At 38.7% G+C, this 22,179-nt stretch overlaps 1 long non-coding RNA gene across 2 annotated transcripts; it reads left to right on the top strand.

Annotated features, from left to right (window-relative positions):
* Positions 1–1,387: 1,387 nt before the first annotated feature.
* LOC108645765 lies at positions 1,388–20,736 on the top strand. Of its 2 annotated transcripts, XR_001924021.2 has the most exons (7): positions 1,388–2,194; positions 2,281–2,331; positions 2,421–3,896; positions 4,066–4,155; positions 16,167–16,228; positions 16,423–18,422; positions 19,671–20,736. It is a non-coding gene; the product is annotated as an uncharacterized LOC108645765 (long non-coding RNA). The 2 variants fall into 2 exon arrangements; XR_001171903.3 differs by lacking the exons at positions 16,167–16,228; positions 16,423–18,422; positions 19,671–20,736 and adding an exon at positions 4,371–6,955.
* Positions 20,737–22,179: the final 1,443 nt, after the last annotated feature.

Here is a 22,179-nt window from a genome sequence, read left to right on the forward strand (position 1 = left end):
AGTGTTAGGATTGTACTATACACTGTGGCTCTGCTGCTTTGGTACTGTAATTAATGGGATATATCGGAAGGTACTATAGTACATAGGGTAGTGTTATAATATGTGCAGCAGGAGATACAATAAAAACATATGCTGTAACAACCAGCCTTATGACAATGTTTCTGTAAGTTAAAAGTTGTAATATGCCCCGCTCACTGCACAGTGATCCACCAATAATTAATGTCTTCCAAAAGTATAATTGTTTGTACATTCCCGCTGTCCCAAAAGTACATGTAGTAATAAGTTCCAGTCACCCCAGAAGCATACAGAAAGTCAATCATGCTTTTATATAGAAACATACAGATGCATAACTATTTTCATAGTCTGCCCACGACTAGACATTTTTTTCTTTGCACTCTTTCAGATCACTTGAGAAGTGGAGCAAAGCTCCAGTGTCCTTGTTGAGCCTTTGCATCTTGATGTATAGAAATGGAACTGCAGCCAGTGAATTTATATATTAAAGGTTCCTGCTGTATATTTCACTTGGTTTTACAGTATATACATGTAATAGTCTGACTTTTACTGCACTAACTGATGTGACTTTTCCTTCAGGGTATTATTTGGGTAGGGCCCTATAATTGGAATTTTTCTCAAAAGGAGACTATATATACTCTTGGCAGGTGAGTGGAGATTCTGGGTTTTGGTAGGCTGTTAGGCATACAGGACATGATATGCAATGTTTCAAATGTGTGCATTAATATGTTGAATTTTTTTTTTTTGATAGTTTGGACATCGGGTTTGACTAAAGAGATTCAACCATACAGGTGCTTTAGCCAGGCAGGTTAGTAGGCATGTTGGCGCTAATGGTGTGACGTAAGCATTTGTGTGAACGTTTGTGAGTGTTCTTCTGCCTGGGCATCTTTGTTATACCAGTTGGAAACACATATCTAAATCAAAGTCATGTAATGGGGAGAAGGGGGGAGTTGTTGGTGGGGTGAATGGATAGAATGGTTTCAGTGTGTGCTGCTACTTCACTAAAGGCATCTGTTTTACAGGTTGGGTCCTGGTTTTGAAAACCACCTGCGTTCCTCCTGTTTTAGCCATTCCTGGTGAGTATGGAATGCTGGTCATCTTTGTTTTGTAGCATGAGCTTTGCTTTTAAAAATACTCAGTCCTAGTGGCTCCTCTTTCTTCTTAGGTGAGTAGGTATGCAGGTGCTTGAGTTAGGGTGCAGCCTAATTAATAGGTTATATGTTGGCTGTCTTTCTTTTGCAGGCTGGATCCTTGTAAGGCCAAAATGCTTTTTCAGAGGCAGTTAAACCTTTTGATGATAAATGCATGACTAAATGTGTGGATCCTGGAGTTATTAGGCAATAAACAAATTACTTCCTCAGCTTGTCCACTTCTGGTTAGGTAATTTTTTTTGTTTTACAGGTTGGACTCTGGATTAGCAGGTAAATTAAATTAAACTGTTCTATATTTATTGACCTACTTTTGCAGGTAAGTGGCTTTCCTAATACATTTGATAGCCTGATTTACCTACCCCACCATCCTAATCTGTTTTAAAGTATGCTTTAGTCTGGGCTCCTTTGTTTTACAGGTTAGGCCCTGATGTAAGCAAGGCTAGCAGTGGAGTGAGATAAACTTGGACTACTAAAGCTTGTAATATGTTAATACATGAATAGGCATGCATAGATAGTAGTGATTACTGCTGATGCTTGTGATGTGTGTATGAGTGGATTATCTGAGAATTCAGTTTGTTTTCATTTTTTCATCCTTGGCACTTGTTTTACAGGTTGGATTCTGATGTGCATAAGGACAGAAGCAAAAGGTAGGCAGCCTGGAATTGCTGGAACCAGATATTTTTGTTTTACAGGTGGAGACCTCGTATTTAAAAGGCTAGGAGTGGAGGCAGGTAACTTAGGACTGCTGAAGTTTTTGATAGTTGCCCCGGCTAAAGAATCACTATTACTCACCTATTTGTTTTTACTGGTTTACCTGGTTTGGGAAGGATCTAGCCGCTATGGTGCTTCATCTTTTATTTTTTTTATTTTAGTAACTATGAGTGGATGCACAAATGCCATTTGGCACTATCATTCTTTAGCCTGGGCATATTTGTTTTATAGTTTAATCCTGCTGTAGGAAAGGAGGCAGAAACAGATGACCTGGCACTGATGAATCTTGTGAGCAGAAGAAAATGTACATGAATAATGAAGTAATTATTTTGCCAAGTTTTCTATTTGTTTATTCAAATGCTGGAACCTGTAAATTTTTAGCCTTGGCAACCATTTGTTTTTACAGGATTTCTGTTTGGGAAACATCTAGACACTTAGGAACTTCAGCCATGGCTGGGTAAATTGGAATTTCCTTTGGTAGGTATGAGTAAATAGTGCAAAACTGAATTAGTCTATTATTCCTCACATGGACTTTTTGTTTTACAGGTTGCCTCCTGTCCTACACCAGTACCCAAAGGCAGGTGACCTGGGATTGCTGAAGCTTGCGGTTAACAAGTGAGCAGAGGAGAAGGTATGCTTGAACAATGATAGTGATTGTTTTTCCTAGTTTGTTTTACAGCTGTCCTTGGTTTTTGCATTGTCTAGCTGCTGTGCTACCCCAGCCTTGGCAGAGGCCGGTTTACTTGGTAGGTATGAGTGGTTGGGCTAACTCAGTTTGGCATTATCATTCTTCATCATGGACATCTTTGTTTTATAGGTTGGGACCATTTTCCTTAAATGGAACAAGCAAGGCATGGCAGCAGATAACGGTACTGCTGAAGCTTATGATAGAACAATGGGTACATTTAGAACAGTGTACATTTAATTTTACAGGACTTCTATCCACGGTGACACTTCAGTCATGACAGGGTCACTTGGAATCCTGTTTCTTTTAGTAGGTATATGAGTTGATGGGGAAATGTAGTTTTTTTTTTTTTTTCTTTTATCTGGGCATCTTTTGTTTTACAGACTGGCACATTATGTGGAAAAGGCGGAGATTGGCTAGTGTGGTTAGGAGTGGTGGCAGGTAACTTTTTACTACTGAAGCTTGTGAAGGTGAGTAAAGGATTCTGTGTGGGCTGTGTGAGCATATATTTGTTTTTCCAGTTTTTCCTATTTGGCATACCACTAGACACTGTAATACTTAAGCTATGGCTGGGTAATTGAAATCCTATCTCTTTTGGTAAGTTATGAGTGGATGATTGGCAAAAACAATATTTCCATTTTCTCAGCCTGGGCATCTTTGTTTTTACTGCTTGGATCCAAATGTGTGAAAGAATAGGCACTAGAGGCAGGTGACCTGAGACTGCTGGAACCTGAGATTTAATAGGTGAGTAGAAGAATAAGTCACTTAGATAATAGTGATTCTTCAGCCCGGACATCTTTGTTTTGCAGGTTAGGACCTTGTGTTTTAAAAGGATAGGAGTGGAGAGAGGTAATGTAGGACTACTAGAGCTTATACTAGGTAAGTAAAGAAATAGATGTGTATATCAAATAGTGATTCTTTAGCCTGGGCTACCATTTGTTTTTACAGGTGTACCTAATTTGGGAAGGATCTAGTCACTGTGGTACTTCAGCCGAGTAACTTGGAATCCTGTTTCTTTTGGTAGGTATGAGGATGGCCTAATTCAGTTTGGCACTACTGTTCTTTCCTACATCTGGACCCAACCTGTTAAACAAAAAATGTCCATGCTGAAGAAGGCAGAGGCAGGTTACTTACCATTGCTAAAGTTTACGACTGGTGAGTAGAAAAATGTTGACAGGGGTTACTTGGAATCCTTTGTTTTGGTAAGTATGAGTAAATGCACAAATGCAATTTTGGCATTATCATTCTTTAGCCTTGGCATCTTTCTTTTTATAGGTTGGGTCCTGGTGTAGGAATGGAGGCAGAGGCAGGTGACTGCTGAAGCTTGTGGACAACTGGTAAGCAGAGGAAAATGTATAATAGTGATTCTTTTTTCCAGGTTTTTATGTGTTCTTGGTTTTGGCATTGTCCAGCCACTGTGATACCTCAGGATCCCAAGTAACCCCTGCCACTGTAATGGCTTTTTCTTTTGGTAGGTGTATGAGTTTGACATTATTATTTTTTCAGCAAGGACAACTCTAGTCTAGATTGGGGACATTGTGTGGAAAAGGCTAAAAGCAGAGAAGGGTAACTTGGGACTGCTAAAGCTTATGATAGGTAAGTAGTAGTATAAATATGCTACAATGTGATAATACTAATTCTTTAGTCTGGATAACCATTGTCTTTTATTTTAACAGACATCCAGCCACTGTATTGCTTTAGTCTTGGCAGGTTTATATAATATCCTGTTTCTTTTACTTGATATGTAAGTGAATTGTGGGCAAATTCAATTTTGTATACAATCTTCAGCTTTGGCATCTTTGTTTTTATAGGTTGGGTCCTGGTGTAAAAAAGATTTAGGGCTGACGGCAGATTATCTTGGACGGCTGGAATGTGTTATTTAATAGGCAAGTCGAAAAATAGGTGTGCTAAGAAACATTTTCTTGAGCATGTGTATCTTTGTTTTACAGGTTTTCCTGGATTGGGTGATGTCTAACCACCATGGTTTTTCAGCCGTTGCAGTTTATTTGGAATCTTATTTCCTGTTGGTAGGTATGAATGGACAAATTCAGTTGGTTGTAATTTTTCAGCATGGACATCTTTGTTTTACAGATTTGAACCCTGCATCTATTCCATGACTTTTCAAGACAGAAAACATTGGGCTTCTGAACCATGCAAACAGATGAGTAGGAAAAAGAGTGAATGAAAAATGCATTGATTCTTTTAACTAGGCATTGATTTGTTTTTACAGGAGACACCTAGCCACTGTGATACGTTGGCCTTGGAATTTAATTTGAGATGTTTGTTTTTATAGGTTGGAACCTTGTGTATAAAAGGCTAGGAGTGGAGGTAGGTAATTTAGAACTATTGCATCTTGTCATCGGTAGGTAAAGAAATAGATGTGCATGGATTATAGTGATTCTTCAGGAACCCAGTTCGGGAAGTATCTTTCCTCTATAGTACTTTAGTTTTGACAGGTGTTACTACTTGGAATCCTTTTGTTTTAGTAAGTATATGAGCCGATGCAAAGAAAATGCAATTATCATTCTTTAGTCTGGGCATCTTTCTTTTATAGGATTGGGTCCTGCTATAGGAAAGGAGGCAGAGGCAGATGACTTGGGACTGTTGAAGCTTGTGGTCAACAGGTGAGCAGAGGAAAAGGTATAAATGAATAAAGATAATGGAATAAAAACAAACAATCTCTATTTGTTTCTACAGGTGTTCCTATTTTTGGCATTGTCTTGCCACTGTGGTACCTCAGCCATGGCAGTGGTAGGCTTATTTGGAATCCGGTTTCTTTTGGTAGGCATATGAGTGGATGGGCTAATTTAGTTTGTCATTATTATTCAGCAAAGACATTTTTGTTTCCAAGATTGGGACATTGTGTGGAAATGGCTAGCAGTAGAAGCAGGTAATTTAGGAATGCAGAAGCTTATAATAGGTGAGTAGAAGAATTGATGTGCATGAATTATGATTTGTCAGCCTTGAGATTTTTTACAGGTTGGCACATTGTGTTTAAAAGGCTAAGAGTAGAGAAAGGTAACTTGGGATTGCAGAAGCATATGCTAGGTAAATAGAATAATTAATATGAATGAATAATATGAATTATTTAGCCTGGCGTCCATTTTGTTTTTACAGACATCCAGCCACCGTGGTGCTTCTGTCTTGGCAAGGTTACCTGGTATCCAGTTTCTTTTACTGGGTAGTTTTGTTTTCAATCTTCAGCTCTGGCATCTGTTTTTATAGGTTGGGTCTTGGTGTAAGAAAGGATTGAAGATGATGGCAGATCTGGGACTGATGAAACCTGTTATTTAATAGGTAAGTGGAAGAATAGGTGTGCTAAGAAAAATGTCTCTTCAGTATGTGCGTCTGTTTTACAGGTTTTCCTGGACAAGGAAAGGTCTAGCCCCCATGGATTTTAAGCCTTTGCAGTTTATTCTGAAACTTTTTCTTGTGGTAGGTATGGATAGACAAATGCTATTTGTTTGTGTCATTCTTCAATCCTGAGCATCTTTATTCTATAGGTTGGGACTTTGTTTGGGAAATGTCAAGAAGTGGTTTTGCTTCAACCTTGGCAGGTGAGTGTGGTTGCAAATGCTTTTGGTAGAGGTATGAATGGTGTTGGTTTGTTAGTAAGAATGTGCTCAAGTTTGCCTTTGTTTTGCCAAATGCTGTATAGAAACCTCAGCCATTGTTAGTTAATATCGGTTTTATGTTTGTGGTAGGGCTAAGTTACAGGGGAGTTTCAGCATTAAAAGCATGTGGATTAGTTTATCAGAGGAGGAGCTTTATTATTAAAGGACATGTCAACCTAAAATTTTTCACCTACTAAAACAATACATAATTCTAAGGAACTTAAAACAATTGCAAATTTATAATGAATACATGGATGTATAAGTTATTTGTATATATATAATTGCTATGAAAAGCAGTGTGCGTCTGTCCTTTCCTATTCTGTTACATGGTCTATAAAGTCACCAGGGCAAAGTCAGCAGATTGGCAGACCTTCCTTGCTGAAGGAAATTACCTTTTGTAACATTGCTGAAAAAGCCATTACCAGGAGTTAAGCAAATAACGCTTTCAATAGCAATGTAGATGTAGAAAATAATTTTTAAATCTCTAAATATTTTTAGTAAATTCATATTGTAAAGAGGCTTAGAATTATGTGTTCTTTTATTAGGCAAACTATTTTTTCAGTTGCCCCCTCATCCTCCTGCATTTACCTTTTCTTGCATTGGAAGGAGGCCCGGGGGTACATCATTAGTGCAGAGAGTGCAATTACACTCGTTGTCCTAGCAGAGCCAAATATCTGGTTTAATACCTGGAAATTCTCTCTTAAATATCTTTTAAAGGACAACCCAAATACAATATATTACCAAATAAAAGAAACAACAATTTGAAGCAAATTTGTAATATACATTCTCTGCATTCTCAAATGTGTAATGGTTTGAGTTATTTGCATATATAATTGCTATTAAAAGCAGTGTTTTCCTGTCCTTTTCTATCCTCTGCCCTGGTTGCTCAGACTGTTGAAACAGTATAACACCAGCCAGCAGACTGACAGACCTGACTTGTTGGAGGAGACTGACCTTTGCAATATTGTTTAAAAATTGACAACCAGGAGTTCAGCAAATGCTGCTTTAGATAGCAATTACATTTACAAATAGCTTTAAAAGCACTAAACTGTTTTAATTCATATCAAAATGTTGCTTATGCTTTCTTTTATTGGGCAAAAAGTTATTTTGGGGGTTGACATGTCCTTTAAAATTACCAGTAGTGTCTTTGATGTCCCTGGTAACTTTGAGGCTCTTTCTCAAATTACCTCCTTGCAGCAGCACCCCTGATGCAACCTGTGCCTGTACCACAAAAATCTACCAACATTGGGTTTTTTTTAAATAATTTTTGAATGCAGATGTGCTGCTTCAGCCTGGACATTCCTTTTGTTTTACAGGATTGGCCCAAGTTTGGGAAAAGTCTATCCATAAGGGGCACTTCAGCTTTGTCAAATTTGGCCTGTCTTTTTTTCCATTTGGGACCTGGTTTGGGAAACATCTAAGCCGTACAGCCATTTTCTTCTTTGATGCCCTACCAACTCAGCACCCAAGGCGACAACTTTCCTGCTCCAAACACATTAAGTGGAAGAAAAACTGGTCTGGATTTTTACTGTGCCATGATGTGTCCATTTGGATTTAATATTTGTATTAGGATTGTAAAATGTTTTTTATTTAATGTGTTTTGATTAACTTTCAAGTAAATGTATTTTTTTCTTTTTCTTTGGTCTGGGGTATATATGATGAATTTTGCAAGTTAGGTCCTTCTCCAGCAAGCAATAGGCACTACACATTTTACTAGTCATAAAAATATTTGAAACCACTATATAATATTTTGGGCAATGGCAAATGGTTTCTAAATGTATAACTGATTTCCCCAAGGAAAATTTCTTACACAAATCTAAGAAAAGGCAGTTTTCTGACTCACTGGGTTTCAATGCCAACATTGCTTCCAGCAGCAAAGTGAGTCCAAAAGGATTCCTAGAATATTGATTAACTTTAAAACCAACATCATCCATGCTATAAGTTTACTTCTGGGTTTAATAGTCACATTCACTAGTAAACCCCTGTGGGAAAGTTAAAAAACACTGCTACAGTCATGTTGTGACAATATGGCCCATAGAGTTTACTCTTTAAGCAGAGTCCATAAAAAGCATTCACTAATAGTTTTAATGAGAATCTTAGGATGCCTCCTGCTTATGTGAACACACTATAGTTGCTATGGGTTACTGCTCCAGCACAAACTTATGTTAAAAACAAAATCATGAATTATACCAGTGGCTTAAGAAATTTTTACTTCCTTTTCATAATTGCCTCTATGAAAAAATGGTTTTACAAGTTAATCTTTACCACTTTAGCCTACAACATTAAACTTGTCAATATGAGATGTTCCCTTTTTATCTGATCCATGGTGAAATGGCTGTTCAAGAATAATCTTGTTTGTTCATCTGTACTGGTTCTGTTATTTGAAAGTGCAATAAATAAATAAAGGGTCTTAAAACCTAGTACTCATTGCTTTTTGATATTTACACCAATTTCTTAGAACCATTTGTAGGGAGGTAGTGCTGGGTCCCTGCACTTACCCCCCTCCTGCTTCTGTTCCCTGTAGGGGAGCTGGCACTGAGACTTTGTGCTGTGAGCTGCTGCCTAGCAACAAGGTGAACAGCAAGCTCAGGGCTGCCGGAAGTTGCAAAGCAGCCTGGGAGAGGAAGTCAGTGGGAGGAGAGAGAAAGTCCCAGAGCTCCAGAAGCTGCATGTGGGCTCAGAGAGAGGAGCTGCACAAGAAGGAGCTGGCCTTTGGAACAGGCTGGTACAGGGAAGGCAGACCCTGTACCTGGAGAGACAGAGATCCTGTGAGGAGTCCTGACTGGAGGAACAAACACCTGCAGGGGAATCCCATCTGAGTAGCTAAAGGGGCTAGTAGTCGCACTGCATGGCTGTGAGTGCTGGACTCGCCTGAAGATTCTGTGTGAATCGCCCAAAGAGATCCCTGGAGTGAGTATCATTAAAGTGAAACTAATAAAGGAGCACTTGAAGATTTAAAGTATATAAACTTTCCTTTGGACTGAGCTAAAGGACTGTACATAGTTAGTGAGATAGCTTGCGCTGGCAAAGCTAGTTAGTAAGGCCCTTATTGCCACTTTGATAGGAGTGTTATGTGTATTAGTTTCCCCTTTATTTCAGATAAAAGTTATTTCGTTTATCAAGTACTGTGTGTGCATTATTATTGTTCCTAGTGGGGCCACCCGTAGGTGCACTCCCGGATCCCACTAGGTGGAGGCACTGCGCTAATAAGTACCAGGTACCCAGTCTCTCCCCATACCACTGCGGAGTGATTCAGGTTTGTCCCGTGCCATCAGGTAAGCGCCACACGTGGAGTGTAACACTGTCAAAAGTGCCCGAAACGGTGAGGATAGGGTTACACATTCTTGCTTTTTCTACCTATTTCTCTCATTTACACTATGTGCTCAACCAGTTTTAACCCCTTTCATGTGTTTAACAAATAAAATACAAAAATCCATTGTCTTTTCGTCTAAATGAAACCTATCTTTTTAATTGACCCAGAAGAAACATGAATTGCATACAAAATGGTACATGGCACACTGCACTTGCTTTAGTAAATGACCCCTTACATGTGTTTAATTCATATATGGGACCTTCATGACATTTTCCTTTCTTTGTAGCACTCAAGTAAATGTAGCTTTCAAACATTTGCTTCCATTTACTTCCATTTTGATTCTTTCTCTACTTCCAATAATCTGATGGAGAACATCTGGGTCCTAACAAAAATAAATCTGTATTTAGCGCCTGACACGCACAGTCCTTCCCCATACACTGAAGTTTTAACTCACTCTTTTGCTGAAGGTGACAGCCATTACTGGGTCAGCTGTATTGTAGCTACACCACTATCTGTTTCTATTTATTTGTTTTTTTTTTCCATGATGACATTTATTTGCATTCATTTGTAATTAATAGTGTGTAGGGTCATATAGGGTTAACAGCCCCTATGGCTTTAATCACTACACTTCCTAGTTCTACTGTTACCAGGCCAACACCTATATTGCCATTTCTATATTTAAATATTTGTATATTGTTGGCCCTTAGAATTATGACCATCTCCTGTAATATACTGTATACTGGGTTTTGCAAGGGGTGGATCTTCCTTTGTGGCCTTCTGCAACTGATCTGAGTGGATGTTCCTCAGGAAGCATACAAAAAAAGAGAGGGGGATTGATCAATGCACATTCCCTGGTCCCCTGTTTCATAAGTAAATTATCTATGCTAATGCATGCTGGTTTGAGTCCATCCCCCAGGTCAAGAATGGCAACAGTGCACGGGAGGTAAATAGATAGGACCACCATGCGGGGTTTACCTTGATGTGATATGGTGTCTTACCAATCTTATGATCATCATTTTGTAACTAAAAACCCCTGTTTTTTGTAAATACATTCACTAGCATTGATCAGTCCCCCTCCCTTTTTTGCATGCTTGTAGTTAATTTGGCCAGATCAGTCGCACTTCCATTTGATTTGTATGCTCTATTTAGCCTTGGTGTGCTCCCACAGCCCCCTTCTGTGTTCCTCAGGAAGCCTGCGATCCACACAGCCCAGAAGTGTCCGGCCCTAGAGAAAGTCACCATCTTCAGTGAAGTTGAGAAGCAGGGACCCCCATGAAGTATTTAAAGCAGGTCAGTTCTTGTAATAGCATGTTCTAGGAACGTGAGTCAGATTAGTAATAACTAGCAAGAGTAGTTCTTTTGTTCTCCAACCAGAAAAGATAGCAGGGAGTATTTTCCTAAAAGCCTCTGCTGCCTTAGTGAAGAGACCACAGGAGAGACAAAGGTATCAGGCTTAGATTTTATTCTCCATTATCCAGGTCTGCTGTTTGGGATCTGGGTCACTTGAAGAGGAAACTCTAAGGCCATTCTATTACTGCCCATGCTACTCTCCATCGTGGTGCATCAGTGCTCTGCCTTTGCTCTACCATTTGAAACTGCAAATGTATTGCTCTACATCTGCACCGTGAGAACATACCCCTGTGAATCATTTTTCTTGGACAAATTAAACAGTTTTTTGCAAAAAGCTTGTGGCATCCTTCTTTTCTCATTTATCACTATTTTACATCTGGCAGTGGGGAGGTGTAGTTCAACAACACCATCCATATATACTCTTTCAAATAGTGAACGTATGTACCCCATGTCCAAATCAATCTTGCTGGACATTTGTGATGAGCTAGTGATGAGCTAAATTTTTCACTAGTTATGGATTCATAGGGAAATTCTGCATTCCGCCATTGGTGATTTTTTTGCTAAACTGCCTCAAAAAATTGCCGTGAAAAAAGGTCATGGTTTTATAAAAAATGTAGTGTCATATTAAATAAGTTGTGGTCGCGTTAAAAAGGTTGTGCAGAGGCTGCATTTTGCAAATTTTCCCCTTTTTACTAAATTTTCTGTGAAGCAAAATGGGACAGATTTACTCATCACTTTTTACAATCACACAGGGGTTACAGTGTTTGCAGGGCTGCAATCTAACCTGAATTCTGTTCAGTAAGTTCTATTTTCTTTTACCTTTTTTCATTTGATTTATTTTAATGTGCCTATGCAGTCTTTTACTCAGTTTATTTACATTCAAAGGATGGGTGGTCATGTAAATTAGAAGGATATGATGTCATCAGTGTGGGACAAAGGCATGTCATCAATGTGGGTTTTCCCTCCATTTTGGGTTTATAAGGGAAAGGAATGTTTGATTTTGTAATTTTGACCATGGCAGTGAGTGGACCTGTGCACAGGTGTATCACACCTGTGGGTTTCTCATTTGGGAGCATCTACATGTAGGTATAGTGTATGGCTGTCCTGTATTATATGTGCTTGTGTTTGAAATCCAACACTTTAATATACAGAGTGATGATGTACCATAATTGTTTGCACTATAATATAAGTGGATTGTACTATACACTGTGACTCTGCTGCTTTGGTACTGTAATTAATGGGATATATGGGAAGGTACTATAGTACATAGGGTAGTGTTATAATATGTGCAGCAGGAAATGCTATAAAAACATATGCATTAACTACCAGGCTTATAACATTATGTTTGTGCAAGTTAAAAGTTGTAATATGCCCCACTCACTGCACAGTGATCCACCAATAATTAATGTCTTCCAAAAGTATAATTGTTTGTACATTCCCGCTGTCCCAACAGTACATGTAGTAATAAGTTCCAGTCACCCCAGAAGCATACTGGAAGTCACTCATGCTTTTATATAGAAACATACAGATGCATAACTATTTTCATAGTCTGCCCATGACTAGACATTTTTTTTCTTTGCACTCTTTCAGATCACTTGAGAAGTGGAGCAAAGCTCCAGTGTCCTTGTTGAGCCTTTGCATCTTGATGGATGGAACTGCAGCCAGTGAATTTAAAAGTAAGTGAAATATACAGCAGGAACCTTTAATATATAGACATGTAATAGTCTGACTTTTACTGCACTAACTGATGTGACTTTTTCCTTCAGGGTATTATTTGGGTAGGACCCTATCATTGGAGTTTTTCTCAAAAGGAGACTATATATACCTTTGGCAGGTGAGTGGAGATTCTGGGTTTAGGTAGGCTGTTAGGCATACAGGACAAGATTTGTAATGTTTCAAATGTGTGCATTAATGTGCTTAATTTCTTTAGTCAATCCATTGTCCAAACTATTAAAAAAAAAATTCAACCATACAGGTGCTTTAGCCAGGCAGGTTAGTAGGGATGTTGGCACTAATGGTGTGATGTAAGGATTTGTGTGAATGTTTGTGAGTGTTCTTCTGCCTGGGCATCTTTGTTATACCAGTTGGACACACATATCTAAATCAAAGTCATGTAATGGGGAGAAGAGGGGGAGTTGTTGGTGGGTGGGGTGAATGGATAGATGCCTTTAGTGAAGTAGTAACAGACACTGAAACCATTCTGTTTTACAGGTTAGGCCCTGATGTAAGAAAGGCTAGCAGTGGAGTCAGATTGACTTGCACTACTAAAGCTTGTAATATGTTAATACATGAATAGGCATGCATAGATAATAGTGATTACTGCTGATGTTTGTGATAGGCAAGCTTACAATTCTTTGTGCACAGAGAAGAGTGATTCCTTGTCCTGAGCATCTTTGTTTTTTGTAGGTTTTCCAGTTTGGGAGACCTATAGACACTGTGGTACTTCACCTATGGCTGGCTAACTTGGAATCCTATGTCTCTTGGTATGTATGAGTGGATTATCTGAGAATTCAGTTTGTTTTCATTTTTTCATCCTTGGCACTTGTTTTACAGGTTGGATTCTGATGTGCATAAGGACAGAAGCCAAAGGCAGGCAGCCTGGAACTGCTGGAACCAGATATTTTTGTTTTCCTGGCCATCCTCCCTGGCAGCATAACATTTGGGTTTATCCTCTACCAAATAGCATCTTCCCCAAATGTTATGCTGCCAGGGAGGATGGCCAGGAAAAGAAAATCTCGGTAAGTATGAATTGATTTTCTCCTTTCCTGGCCATCCCCTGGCAGCATAACATTTGGGGAAGATGCTATTTGGTAGAGGATAAACCCAAATGTTATGTTGCCAGGGAGGATGGCCAGGAAAAGAAAATCTCGGTAAGTATGAATTTTCTCCTTTACAGGTGGAGACCTCGTATATAAAAGGCTAGGAGTGGAGGCAGGTAACTTAGGACTGCTGAAGTTTTTGATAGTTGCCCCGGCTAAAGAATCACTATTACTCACCTATTTGTTTTTACTGGTTTACCTGGTTTGGGAAGGATCTAGCCGCTATGGTGCTTCATCTTTTATTTTTTTATTTTAGTAACTATGAGTGGATGCACAAATGCCATTTGGCACTATCATTCTTTAGCCTGGGCATATTTGTTTTATAGTTTGGGTCCTGATGTAGGAAAGGAGGCAGAAATAGATGACCTGGCACCGATGAATCCTGTGAGTAGAAGAAAGTGTACAATGCAAAATAATTACTTCATTATTCAAGTTTTCTATTTGTTTTTACAAATGCTGGAACCTGTCATTTAATAGGTGAGTAGATGAACTGATGTGCACTGATAATGTTTCTTCAGCCTGGGCATCTTTGTTTTACAGGTTGCAGTTGGGAGAATTTTCCTTGCGTGGAAAAAGCTAGTTGTGGTGGCAGTTAACTTTATACTTCTGAAGCTTGTGGTAGGCAAGTAGAAGAATCAATGTGCATAGGTAATAGTGAATTTTTAACGTGGGCAACCATTTGTTTTTACAGGCTTTCCTGTTTGGGAAACATCTAGACACTGTGGAACTTCAGCCATGGCTGGGTAACTTGGAATTTCCTTTGGTAGGTATGAGTGGATAGACTAATTCAGTTTGGCACGATTATTCCTCACATGGACTTTTTTTTGTTTTACAGGTTGCCTCCTGTCCTACACCAGTACCCAAAGGCAGGTGACCTGGGATTGCTGAAGCTTGCGGTTAACAAGTGAGCAGAGGAGAAGGTATGCTTGAACAATGATAGTGATTGTTTTTCCTAGTTTGTTTTACAGCTGTCCTTGGTTTTGGCATTATCTAGCCACTGCGGTACCCCAGCCCTGGCAGAGGCCGGTTTACTTGGTAGGTATGAGTGGTTGGGCTAACTCAGTTTGGCATTATCATTCTTCATCATGGACATCTTTGTTTTATAGGTTGGGACCATTTTCCTTAAATGGAACAAGCAAGGCATGGCAGCAGATAACTTTGTACTGCTGAAGCTTATGATAGAACAATGGGTACATTTAGAACAGTGTACATTTAATTTTACAGGACTTCTATCCACGGTGACACTTCAGTCATGACAGGGTCACTTGGAATCCTGTTTCTTTTAGTAGGTATATGAGTTGATGGGGAAATGTAGTTTTTTTTTTTTTTTTTATCTGCATCTTTTGTTTTACAGATTGGCACATTATGTGGAAAAGGCTAAGAGTGGCTAGTGTGGTTAGGAGTGGTGGCAGGTAACTTTACTACTGAAGCTTGTGAAGGTGAGTAAAGGATTCTGTGTGGGCTGTGTGGGCATCTATTTGTTTTTACAGTTTTTCTATTTGGCATACCGCTAGACACTGTAATACTTGAGCTTTGGCTGGGTAACTTGAAATCCTATCTCTTTTGGTAAGTTATGAGTGGATGATTGGCAAAAACAATATTTCCATTTTTTCAGCCTGGGCATCTTTGTTTTTACTGGTTGGGTCCAAATGTGTGAAAGAAAAGGCACTAGAGGCAGGTGACCTGAGACTGCTGGAACCTGAGATTTAATAGGTGAGTAGAAGAATAAGTCACTTAGATAATAGTGATTCTTCAGCCTGGACATGTTTTGTTTTGCAGGTTAGGACCTAGGGTTTAAAAGGCTAGGAGTGGAGAGAGGTAATGTAGGACTACTAGAGCTTATACTAGGTAAGTAAAGAAATTGATGTGTATATCAAATAGTGATTGTTTAGCCTGTGCTACCATTTGTTTTTACAGGTGTACCTAATTTGGGAAGGATCTAGTCACTGTGGTACTTCAGCTGGGTAACTTGGAATCCTGTTTCTTTTGGTAAGTATGAGGATGGCCTAATTCAGTTTGGCACTACTGTTCTTCAGCATGTACATTTTTGTTTTACAGGTTGGGTCCTGATGTAGGAAAGAAGGCAGAGGCAGGTTACTTTCCAACTTTTAAAGTTTGGGACTGGTGAGTAGAAAAATAGATATTCATTATGAAAAAAAAATTCAACCTGGGAATCTTTGTTTTACAGATTGGAACCCTTTTCCTTTATGTGGAAAATGCAAGGCATGGTGGCAGGTAATTTTATACAGCTTAAGCATGTGATAGAATAATCAGTGCATTTACTTTTACAGGTTTTTCTATTTGGGCTTCTATCCACTGTCACACTTCAGCCATGGCTGGATAGCTTAGAATCCTATTTCTTTTAGTAGGTAACTTAGGACTGATGGTACTTCAGTTTTGACAGGGGTTACTTGGAATCCTTTGTTTTGGTAAGTATATAAGCGAAGGCACAAATGCCAAAATGGCATTTGTGCCTATCATTCTTTAGCCTTGGCATCTTTCTTTTTATAGGTTGGGTCCTGGTGTAGGAAAGGAGGCAGAGGCAGGTGACTGCTGAAGCTTGTGGACAACTGGTAAGCAGAGGAAAATGTATAATAGTGATTCTTTTTCCCAGGTTTATATAGGTGTTCTTGGTTTTGGCATTGTCCAGCCGCTGTGGTACCTCAGGATCCCAAGTAACCCCTGCCACTGTAATGGCTTTTTGTTTTGGTAGGTGTATGAGTGAGTGGATTGGCTAACTGAGTTTGACATTATTATTATTTTTCAGCAAGGACAACTCTGGTCTAGATTGGGGACATTGTGTGGAAAAGGCTAAAAGCAGAGAAGGGTAACTTGGGACTGCTAAAGCTTATGATAGGTAAGTAGTAGTATAAATATGCTACAATGAGAATACTAATTCTTTAGTCTGGGTAACCATTGTCTTTTATTTTTTTAACCGACATCCAACCACTGTATTGCTTCAGTCTTGGCAGGGTTACATAATATCCTGTTTCTTTTGTTTGGTATGTAAGTGTAGATAAATTGTGGACGGAGCACAGGAACATCCTTCCATAAAATATCACTTTTATTCAAACGATTAAAACCATCATGGAGTTAGGCACCCACAGCTTTACGTGTTTCATGGCTTCTCGCCACTTCATCAGAAGCTACAAAAGATTTAGGGCTGACGGCAGATTACTTTGGACGGATGGAGCTTGTTATTTAATAGGTAAGTGGAAAAATAGGTGTGCTAAGAAACATTTTATTCAGCATGTGCATCTTTGTGTTACAGGTTTTCCTGGATTGGGTGATGTCTAACCACCTTGGTTTTTCAGCTGTTGGAGTTCATTTGGAGTCTTATTTCTTGTTGGTAGGTATGGATGGACAAATTCAGTTTGTTTTTGTATTTTTCAGCATGGACATCTTTGTTTTACAGATTTGAACTCTGCATCTATTCCATGACTTCAAGACGGATAACATTGGGCTTCTGAACCATGCAAACAGATGAGTAGGAAAAAGAGTGAATGAAAAACGGAGTGATTCTTTTAACTAGGCATTGATTTGTTTTTACAGGAGACACCTAGCCACTGTGGTGCATCGGCCTTGGAATTTTTGGGGGGATTTTTTTTTCTTTTAGTAAGTATATGAGTGGATAATAGGCAAATTCAGTTTTTGTATTCTTTTTTTCAGCCTGGCCATGTTTGTTTTTATAGGTTGGAACCTTGTGTATAAAAGGCTAGGAGTGGAGGTAGGTAATTTATAACTATTGCATCTTATGATCGGTAGGTAAAGAAATAGATGTGCATGTATTATAATGATTCTTCAGCAACCATTTTTTTTTTTTAACAGTACCTAGTTCAGGAAGGTACTGTACATTTTGGCATTATCATTCTTTAGTCTGGGCATCTTTATTTATAGGTTGGTTCCTGGTATAGGAAAGGAGGCAGAGGCAGATGACCTTGGACTGCTGAAGCTTGTGGTCAACAGGTGAGCAGAGGAAAAAGTATAAATGAATTAAGATAATGGAATAAAAACAAAATCTCTATTTGTTTCTACAGGTGTTCCTATTTTTGGCATTGTCTAGCCACTGTTGTACCACAGCCATGGCAGTGGCGGGCTTATTTGGAATCCTGTTTCTTTTGGTAGGTATGAGTGGATGGGCTAATTTAGTTTGTCATTATTATTCAGCAAAGACATCTTTGTTTTCCAGATTGGGACATTGTGTGGAAATGGCTGGCAGTAGAGGCAGGTAATTTAGGACTGCAGAAGCTTATAATAGGTGAGTAGAAGAATTGATGTGCATGGATTATAATTTGTCAGCCTTGAGTTTCTCTTTACAGGTTGGCACATTGTGTTTTAAAAGGCTAGGAGTAGAGAAAGGTAACTTGGGATTGCAGAAGCATATGCTAGGTAAATCGAATAATAAATGTGCATGGATAATATGAATTATTTAGCCTGGCATCCATTTTGTTTTTACAGACATCCAGCCACTGTGGTGCTTCTGTCTTGGCGGGGGTGCCTGGTATCCAGTTTCTTTTACTGGGTAGTTTTATTTTCAATCTTCAGCTCTGGCATCCATGTTTTTAAAGGTTGGGTCTTGGTGTAAGAAAGGATTGGAGATGATGGCAGGTGATCTGGGACTGCTGGTAAGTGGAAGAATAGGTGTGCTAAGAAAAATGTCTCTTCAGTATGTGCGTCTTTGTTTTACAGGTTTTCCTGGACCAGGAGAGGTCTAGCCACCATGGATTTTAAGCCTTTGCAGTTTATTTTGAAACTTTTTTTCTTGTGGTAGGTATGGGTGGACAAATTCTGTTTGTGTCATTCTTCAATCCTTGGCATCTTTATAGGTTGGGACTTTGTTTGGGAAATGTCAAGATGTGGTTTTGCAAATGCTTTTGGTAGAGGTATGAATGGTCTTGGTTGGTTAGTAAGAATGTTCTCAAGTTTGCCTTTGTTTTGCCAAATTCTGTATAGAAACCTCAGCCATTGTTAATAGAGGTTTTATGTTTGTGGTAGGGCTAAGTTACAGGTGAGTTTCAGCATTAAAAACATGGGGATTAGTTTATCAGAGAAGGAGCTTGATCATTAAAGGACATGTCAACCTAAAATTTTTCACCTACTAAAACAATACATAATTCTAAGGAACTTAAAACAATTGCAAATTTATAATGAATACATGGATGTATAAGTTATTTGTATATATATAATTGCTATGAAAAGCAGTGTGCGTCTGTCCTTTCCTATTCTGTTACATGGTCTATAAAGTCACCAGGGCAAAGTCAGCAGATTGGCAGACCTTCCTTGCTGAAGGAAATTACCTTTTGTAACATTGCTGAAAAAGCCATTACCAGGAGTTAAGCAAATAACGCTTTCAATAGCAATGTAGATGTAGAAAATCATTTTTAAATCTCTAAATATTTTTAGTAAATTCATATTGTAAAGAGGCTTAGAATTATGTGTTCTTTTTATTAGGCAGATTTTTTTTTCAGTTGCCCCCTCATCCTCCTGCATTTACCTTTTCTTGCATTGGAAGGAGGCCCGGGGGTACATCACTAGTGCAGAGAGTGCAATTACACGTGTTGCCCTAGCAGAGCCAAATATCTGGTTTAATACCTGGAAATTCTCTCTTAAATATCTCTTAAAGGACAAGTCAACCCAAAATACAATATTTTGCCAAATTTAAGAAACAGCAATTTGAAGCAATTTTGTAATATACATTCTCTACATTCTGTAATGTGTAATGGTTTGAGTTATTTTCATATATAATTGCTATTAAAAGCAGTGTTTTCCTATACTTTGCTATCCTCTGCCCTGGTGGCTCAGACTGTTGAAACGGTGTAACACAAGCCAGCAGACTGACAGACCTGACTTGTTGGAGGAGACTGACCTTTGCAATATTGTTTAAAAATTGACAACCAGGAGTTTAGCAAATGCTGCTTTAGATAGCAATTACATTTACAAATAGCTTTAAAAGCACTAAACCGTTTTAATTCATTCATGTTCTGTTTGAGCCTGGACATTCCTTTTGTTTTACAGGATTGGCCCAAGTTTGGGAAAAGTCTATCCATAAAGGGCACTTCAGCTTTGTCAAATTTGGGACGTTTCCATTTGGGACCTGGTTTGGGAAACGTCTAAGCCGTACAGCCATTTTCTTCTTTGATGCCCTACCAACTCAGCACCCAAGGCAACAACTCTTTCCTGCTCCAAACACATTAAGTGGAAGAATAACTGGACTGGATTTTTACTGTGCCATGATGTGTCCATTTGGATTTAATATTTGTATTAGGATTGTAAAATGTTTTTTTTATTTAATGTGTTTTGATTAACTTTCAAGTAAATGTATTTTCTTTCTTTTTCTTTGGTCTGGGGTATATTTGATGAATTGTGCAAGTTAGCTCCTTCTCCAGCAAGCAATAGGCACTACACATTTTACTAGTTATAGGATGGTGACTGGCTTCAGATTGCACAGATTTTCCCCAAGGAACAATTCTTAAACAAATCTAAGAAAAGGCAGTTTTTTCAATGCCAACGTTGCTTCCAGCAGCAAGGTGAGTCTGACTACTGTTGGCCATTACAGGATATATCCATAAGTCAAAAGGATTCCTAGAATATTGATTAACTTTAAAACTAACATCATCCATGCTATAAGTTTACTTCTGGGTTTAATAGTCACATTCACTAGTAAACCCCTGTGGGAAAGTTAAAAAAAACACTGCTACAGTCATATTGTGACAATATGGCCCATAGAGTTTACTCTTTAAGCAGAGTCCATAAAAAGCATTTACTAATAGTTTTAATGAGAATCTTAGGATGCCTCCTGCTTATGTGAACGCACATTAGTTACTATGGGTTACTGCTCCAGCACAAACATGTTAAAAACAATCATGAATTATACCAGTTGCTTAAGCAATTTTTACTTCCTTTTCATAATTGCCTCTGGTTTTACAAGTTACTCTTTACCACTTTAGCCTACAACATTAGATGATATGAGATGTTCCCTTTTTATGTGATCCATGGTGAAATGGTTGTTCAAAAATAATCTTGTTGGCTCATTGGTTCCGGTTCTGTTATTTAAAAGTACAATAAATAAATTGTCTTAAAACCTAGTATTCCTTGCTTTTTGATATTTCCACCAATTTCTTATAGCCACTCTTGCTTTTTCTACCTATTTCTCTCATTTACACAATGTGGTCAACCAGTTTTAACCCCTTTCATGTGTTTAAAAAATAAAATACAAAAATCCATTGTCTTTTCGTCTAAATGAAACCTATCTTTTTAATTGACCCAGAAGAAGCATGAGTTGCATCCAAAATGGTACTTTGCAAACTGCATTTGCGTTAGTAAATGAGCCCTTACATGTGTTTAATTCATATATGGGACCTTCATTACATTTTCCTTTCTTTGTAGCACTCAAGTAAATGTAGCTTTCAAACATTTGCTTCCCTTTACTTCCATTTTGATTCTGTCTCTACTTCCAATAATCTGATGGAGAAAATCTGGGTCCTAACAAAAATAAATCTGTAGAGAGCTCCTGACACACACACTTCTTCCCCATCCTCAGAAGCTTGGACTCAGCCCATGCACTCACCCTTTCACTGTAGGTGACAGCCATTACTGGGTCAGCTGTATTGTAGCTACACCACTATCTGTTTCTAGTTATTTGTTTTTTTCCCCATGATGACTTTTATTTATTTCCATTCATTTGTAATTAATAGTGTGTAGGGTCATATAGGGTTAACAGCCCCTATGGCTTTAATCACTACACTTCCTAGTTCTACTGTTACCAGGCTGACACCTATGTTGCCATTTCTATATTTAAATATTTGTATATTGTTGGCCCTTAGAATTATGACCATCTCCTGTAATATACTGTATACTGGGTTTGGCAAGGGGTGGATCTTCCTTGTTGGCTTTCTGCAACTGATCTGAGTGGATGTTCCTCAGGAAGCATACAAAAAAAGAGAGGGGGATTGATCAATGCACATTCCCTGGTCCCCTGTTTCATAAGTAAATTATCTATGCTAGTGCATGCTGGTTTGAGTCCAGCCCCCAGGTCAAGAATGGCAACAGTGCACGGGAGTTAAAGCCTTTGAAAAATATGATCAGAGGTAAATAGATAGGACCACCATACGGGGTTTACCTTGACGTGGTATGGTGGCTTACCAATCTTATGATCATTATTTTGTAACTAAAAACCCCTGTTTTTTGTAAATACATGCACTGGCATAGATAATTTACTTATGAAACAGGGGACCAGGGAATGTGCATTGATCAGTCACCCTCTCTTTTTTGTATGCTTGTAGTTAATTTGGCCAGATCAGTCGCACTTCCATTGTATTTGTATGCTCTATTTAGCCTTGGAGTGCCCCCAAAACCCCCTTCTGTGTTCCTCAGGAAGCCTGCGATCCACACAGCCCAGAAGTGTTTGGCCCTAGAGAAAGTCACCATCTTTAGTGAAGTCGAGAAGCAGGGACCCCCATAAATTAGGATAAGTATTTAAAGCAGGTCAGTTCTTGTAATGTATTGCTCTACATCTGCACCGTGA

This window comes from Xenopus tropicalis, chromosome 2 (assembly GCF_000004195.4).
Source record: "Xenopus tropicalis strain Nigerian chromosome 2, UCB_Xtro_10.0, whole genome shotgun sequence".
NCBI lineage: Eukaryota > Metazoa > Chordata > Amphibia > Anura > Pipidae > Xenopus > Xenopus tropicalis.